Here is a 6,888-nt window from a genome sequence, read left to right on the forward strand (position 1 = left end):
TCCGGATGAGGCGCGTGGCGCTGCGGGAGTCGCCTCCAAAGACGGACCAGAGGAACCTGGCCAAGAACCAGGGAACGGTGCGGTAGTCGCGCGCGATCGTGTGCTTGTCGCGGTCGTCGGTGACGCCGTAGCGCAGGGCGATGCAGAAGGCGGCGGTGCAAAGCGACTGGACCACGATGGCGAGGAGGCAGGCGGCCTCTACGAGGAAGAAGGGCGCGCAGTTCGTGTCGAGGCGGAACAGGCCGGCGCTAGCGTCGGAGGCAAGGTTTTGGATTCCGAATGGACGGATTTTCTCGTGTGTGTGTGTGTGGGGGGGGGGGGGGGGGGGGAGATTCTCGGTTACCATGGTTACCAAGAAATACCAAATATATTTCGGACGAAATTTATTATTGAATTTTGAATTCAAATTCTTTTGGCCTAGATATAGATAACTACTGAACCGGTATAATCACAAAAGTGATATTATCACAGTGGAACGTCTTTGCGCGTTAGGCAGAGAGGTCGAGAGTTTTAGTCCAGGTCTTTCTTTTTTCACGTGCATATTTCGAAAAATAAACAAAAAATGGTTATGCAAAAAGGGGACTCCAACCAGCGCCGTCCTGATAACGGTACTACATGGTTTACCAGCACGCCAGAGTTAACTCTAGCATATGAATGAGATGCTACCTTCTTGTAGTATATATTGAAGGTAAAAACTCAAAAAAATTGGGATTTTTTGCTCGGGATATGCCTTTCTCGTGGGGTTGCGAGAAACTCGGTAACCGCCCGGTAACCGTTTTTCTTGGGCGGTACCCAAAACCATGCTACCCACGTCCCCCATGAGCGCTGCCGGACGCCGAGGTAGGTCCTCGCCGGCAGCTGTGGTAGAGGGAGCTTCAGGAAATCTTCAAATCGGATGGGGGCGGGCGAGCGGCGGCGGCGGCTCGAGGATGCGCCTTCGGATGAGGACCTGTGGGCGTCCGACCACTGGAAGGAGAGGGGTCAGCGGGGAAGGGCGGGGACGCGCCGGCGGCGGGGTGAGGGGGAGAATGTTGGGGAACGTAGCAGAAATTCAAAATTTTCTACGCATCACCAAGATCAATCTATGGAGTAACTAGCAACGAGAGAAGAGTGCATCTTCATACCTTTGAAGATCGCAATGCGGAAGCGTTGCAAGAACGCGGTCGGTGGAGTCGTACACGAAGCGATTCAGATCGCGGCCGAATCCGATCTAAGCACCGAACAACGGTGCCTCCGCGTTCAACACACGTGCAGCCCGGTGATGTCTCCCGCGCCTTGATCCAGCAAGGGAGAGGGAGAGGTTGGGGAAGACTGTCCAGCAGCAGCACGACGGCGTTGTGGTGGTGGAGGAGCGTGGCACTCCAGCAGGGCTTCGCCAAGCACTGCGAGAGACGAGGAGGGAGAGGAGTAGGGCTGCGCCAAGAGAGAGGGAGACTCGTGTCTTCTGCAGCCCCAAAACCCCCACTATTTATAGGAGGAGGGGAGGAGGGTGCGCCCCCTCTAGGGTTCCCACCCCTAGGGGGGGCGGCGGCCCTAGATGGGATGGAGGGGGGCGGCCAAGAGGGGGAGAGAGGGGGGCGCGCCCTAGGGTGGGCCTTAGGCCCATCTGCGCCTAGGGTTCCCCCCTTTCCCCTCCAAGCTGCGCCTTGGGCCCTGGTGGGAGGCGCACCAGCCCACTCAAGGGCTGGTCCCTTCCCACTCTTGGCCCATGCAAGCCTCCGGGACTGGTGGCCCCTCCCGGTGGACCCCCGGAACCCTTCGGTGGTCCCGGTACATTACCGGTGACGCCCGAAACTCTTCCGGTGGCCAAAACCTCACTTCCTATATATTATTCTTTACCTCCGGACCATTCCAGAACTCCTCGTGACGTCCGGGATCTCATCCGGGACTCCGAACAACATTCGGTAACCACGTATATCTATTCCCTATAACCCTAGCGTCATCGAACCTTAAGTGTGTAGACCCTACGGGTACGGGAACCATGCAGACATAACCGAGACGTTCTCCGGCCAATAACCAACAGCGGGATCTGGATACCCATGTTGGCTCCCACATGTTCCACGATGACCTCATCGGATGAACCACGATGTCGGGGATTCAATCAATCCCGTATACAATTCCCTTTGTCAATCGGTATGTTGCTTGCCCGAGATTCGATCGTCGGTATCCCAATACCTCGTTCAATCTCGTTACCGGCAAGTCACTTTACTTGTTCCGTAATGCATGATCCCGTGACTAACTACTTAGTCACATTGAGCTCATTATGATGATGCATTACCGAGTGGGCCCAGAGATACCTCTCCGTCATACGGAGTGACAAATCCCAGTCTCGATTCGTGCCAACCCAACAGACACTTTCGGAGATACCTGTAGTGTACCTTTATAGCCACCCAGTTACGTTGTGACGTTTGGTACACCCAAAGCATTCCTACGGTATCCGGGAGTTGCACAATCTCATGGTCTAAGGAAATGATACTTGACATTAGAAAAGCTCTTAGCAAACGAACTACACGATCTTGTGCTATGCTTAGGATTGGGTCTTGTCCATCACATCATTCTCCTAATGATGTGATCCCGTTATCAATGACATCCAATGTCCATGGTCAGGAAACCATAACCATCTATTGATCAACGAGCTAGTCAACTAGAGGCTCACTAGGGACATGTTGTGGTCTATGTATTCACACATGTATTACGGTTTCCAGTTAATACAATTACAGCATGAACAATAGACAATTATCATGAACAAGGAAATATAATAATAACCATTTTATTATTGCCTCTAGGGCATATTTCCAACAGTCTCCCACTTGCACTAGAGTCAATAATCTAGTTCACATCACTATGTGATTGCAATGAATCCAACACCCATGGTGTTTTATCATATCACGCTTGTGAGGGAGGTTATTAGTCAACGGGTCTGGACCTTTCAGATCCGTGTGTGCTTTACAAATCTCTATGTCATCTCCTAGATGCAGCTACCACGCGCTATTTGGAACTATTCCAAATAACTGCTCTACTATACGAATCTGGTCTACTACTCAGAGTCATCCAGATTAGTGTCAAAGTTTGCATCGGCGTAACCCTTTACGACGAACTCTTTTACCACCTCCATAATCGAGAAAATTTCCTTAGTCCACTAGTTATCAAGGATAACCTTGACCGCTGTCCTATGATCCATTCCTGGATCACTCTTGTACCCCTTGACTGACTCAAGGCAAGGCACACTTCAGGTGCGGTACACATCATAACATACTGTAGAGCCTACGTCTAAAGCATAGGGGACGACCTTCGTCCTTTCTCTCTCTTCTGCCGTGGTCAGGTATTGAGTCTTACTCAATACTCACACCTTCTAACACAGCCAAGAACTCGTTCTTTGCCGATCTATTTTGAACTCCTTCAAAATCTTGTCACGGTATGTATTCATTTGAAAGTACTATTAAGCGCTTTGATCTATCCTTATAGATCTTGATGCTCAATGTTCAAGTAGCTTAATACAGGTTTTCCATTGAAAAACACTTTTCAAACAACCCTATATGCTTTCCAGAAATTCTACATCATTTCCGATCAACAATATGTCAACAACATATACTCATCAGAAATTCTATATTGCTCCCACTCACTTCTTTGGAAATACAAGTTTCTCATAAACTTTGTATAAACCCAAAATCTTTGATCATCTCATCAAAGCGCATATTCCAACTCCGAGATGCTTACTCCAGTCCTTAGAAGGATCGCTAGAGCTTTGCATACTTGTTAGCATCTTTCAGGATTGACAAAACCTTCTGGTTGTATCACATACAACCTTTCCTCATGAAAATCGTCGAGGAAACAATGTTTTGACATCCTATCTGCAAGATTTCATAAATAATGCAATAACTGCTAATATAATTCCAACAGACTCTTAGCATCGCTACGAGTGAGAAAGTCTCATCGCAGGCAACTCCTTGAACTTGTCGGAAAACATCTTAACGACAAGTCGAGCTTTCTTAATGGTGACACTTACCATCATTGTCCGTCTTCCTTTTAAAATCCATCTGTACCCAACAGCCTTACGACCATCAAGTAGTTCTTCCAAAGTCTATACTTTGTTTTCATACATGGATCCTCTCGGATTTTATGGCCTCGAGCCATTCGTCGGAATCCGGGCCCACCATCGCTTCTCCATAGTTCGTAGGTTCATTGTTGTCTAGCAGCATGACTTCCAAGACATGATTACCCTACCATTATGACGTAGTACGCATCCTTGTCAACCTACGAGGTTTGGTAGTGACTTGATCCGAAGTTTCATGATCACTATCATCAACTTCCACTTCAATTGGTGTAGGCTCCACAGGAACAACTTCCTGTGCCCTGCTGCACACTAGTTGAAGTGACGGTTCAATAACCTCATCAAGTCTCCACCATCCTCCCACTCAATTCTTTCGAGAGAAACTTTTCCTCGAGAAAGGACCCGATTCTAGGAACAATCCCTTTTGCTTCCGGATCTGAGACAGGAGGTATACCCAACTGTTTTTGGGTGTCCTATGAAGATGCATTTATCCTCTTTGGGTTCGAGCTTATCAGCCTGAAACTTTTTCACATAAGCATTGCAGCCCCAAACTCTTAAGAAACGACAGCTTAGGTTTCTCTAAACCATAGTTCATACGATGTCATCTCAACGGAATTGCGTGGCGCCCTATTTAAAGTGAATGTGGTTGTCTCTAATGCCTAACCCATAGACGATAGTGGTAATTCGATAAGAGACATCATGGTATGCACTATATCCAATAGGGTGCAGTTATGATGTTCGGACACACCATCACACTATGGTGTTCCAGGCGGTATTAGTCGTGAAACAATTTCCACAATGTCTTAATTGTGTGCCAAACTCGTAACTCAGATATTCATCTCTATGATCATATCATAGACATTTTATCCTCTTGTCACGACGATCTTCAACTTCACTCTGAAATTACTTGAACCTTTCAATAATTCAGACTTGTGTTTCATCAAGTAAATATACTTAGCATCTACTCAAATCATCTGTGAAGTAAGAACATGACGATATCCACTGCGTGCCTCCGCACTCATTGGACTGCACACATCAAAATGTATTACTTCCAACAAGTTGCTCTCTTGTTCCATCTCACTGAAAACGAGGCCTTTCAGTCATCTTGCCCATGTGGTATGATTTGTATGTCTCAAGTGATTCAAAATCAAGTGAGTCCAAATGATCCATCTGTATGGAGTTTCCTCATGCATGTATACCAATAGACATGGTTCGCATGTCTCAATCTTTTCAAAAACGAGTGAGTCCAAAGATCCATCAACATGGAGCTTCTTCATGCGTTTTATCCCAATATGACTCAAATAGCAGTGCCACAAGTATGTGGTACTATCATTACTATCTTATATCTTTTGGCATGAACATGTGTATCACTACGATCGAGATTCAATAAACCATTCATTTTAGGTGCAAGACCATTGAAGGTATTATTCAAATAAAAAGAATAACCATTATTCTCCTTAAATGAATAACCGTATTGCGATAAACATAATCCAATCATGTCTATGCTCAACGCAAACACCAAATAACAATTATTTAGGTTTAACACCAATCTCGATGGTAGAGGGAGCATGCGATGCTTGATCACATCAACCTTGGAAACACTTCCAACACATATCGTCATCTCATCTTTAGCTAGTCTCCGTTTATTCAGCTTTTATTTTGAGTTACTAACACTTAGTAACCGAACCAGTATCTAATACCCTGGTGCTACTAGGAGTACTAGTAAAGTACTCCCTCCGTCCCATAATGTAAGATGTTTTTTGACACTGCACCAGTGTCAAAAAACGTCATATATTACGGGACGGAGGGAGTACACATTAATATAATGTATATCCAATATACTTCTGTCGACCTTGCCAGCCTTCTCATCTACGAAGTATCTAGGGCAGTTCTGCTTCAGTGACCGTTCCCCTCATTTCAGAAGCACTTAGTCTCGGGTTTGGGTTCAACCTTGGGTTTCTTCACTAGAGCTGCAACTGATTTGCCGTTTCATGAAGTATCCCTTCTTGCCCTTGCCCTTCTTGAAACTAGTGGTTTTACTAACCATCAACAATTGATGCTCCTACTTGATTTCTACTTTCGCGGTGTCAAACATTGTGAATAGCTCAAGGATCATCATATCTATCCCTGATATGTTATAGTTCATCACGAAGCTCCAGTAGCTTGGTGGCAGTGACTTTGGAGAACCATCACTATCTCATCTGGAAGAAAACTCCCACTCGATTCAGCGATTGTAGTACTCAGACAATCTGAGCACATGCTCAACGACTGAGCTTTTCTCCCTTAGTTTGTAGGCTTAAGAAACTTGTCGGAGGTCTCACACCTCTTGACGTGGGCACAAGCCTGAAATCCCAATTTCAGCCCTTGAAACATCTCATATGTTCCGCGACATTTCAAAACGTCTTCGGTGCCTCAATTCTATACCATTTTAACATTACACACTGAACTATCACGTAGTCATCAAAACGTGTATGTCAGATGTTCGCAACATCTACAAACGACGCTCGAGGTTCAGCACACCGAGCGGTGCATTAAGGACATAAGCCTTCTGTGCAGCAATGAGGACAATCCTCAGTTTGCGGACCCAGTCCGCATAATTGCTACTATCAACTTTCAACTAAATTTTCTCTAGGAACATATCTTAAACAGTGGAACTAAAGCGTAAGCTACGACATAATTTGCAAAGACCTTTTGACTATGTCCATGATAATTAAGTTCATCTAATTATTTAATGAACTCCCACTTAGATAGACATCCCTCTAGTCATCTAAGTGATACATGATCCGAGTCAACTAGGCCGTGTCCGATCATCACGTGAGACGGACTAGTCATCATCG

The sequence above is a fragment of the Aegilops tauschii genome, chromosome 7 (assembly GCF_002575655.3).
Source record: "Aegilops tauschii subsp. strangulata cultivar AL8/78 chromosome 7, Aet v6.0, whole genome shotgun sequence".
NCBI lineage: Eukaryota > Viridiplantae > Streptophyta > Magnoliopsida > Poales > Poaceae > Aegilops > Aegilops tauschii.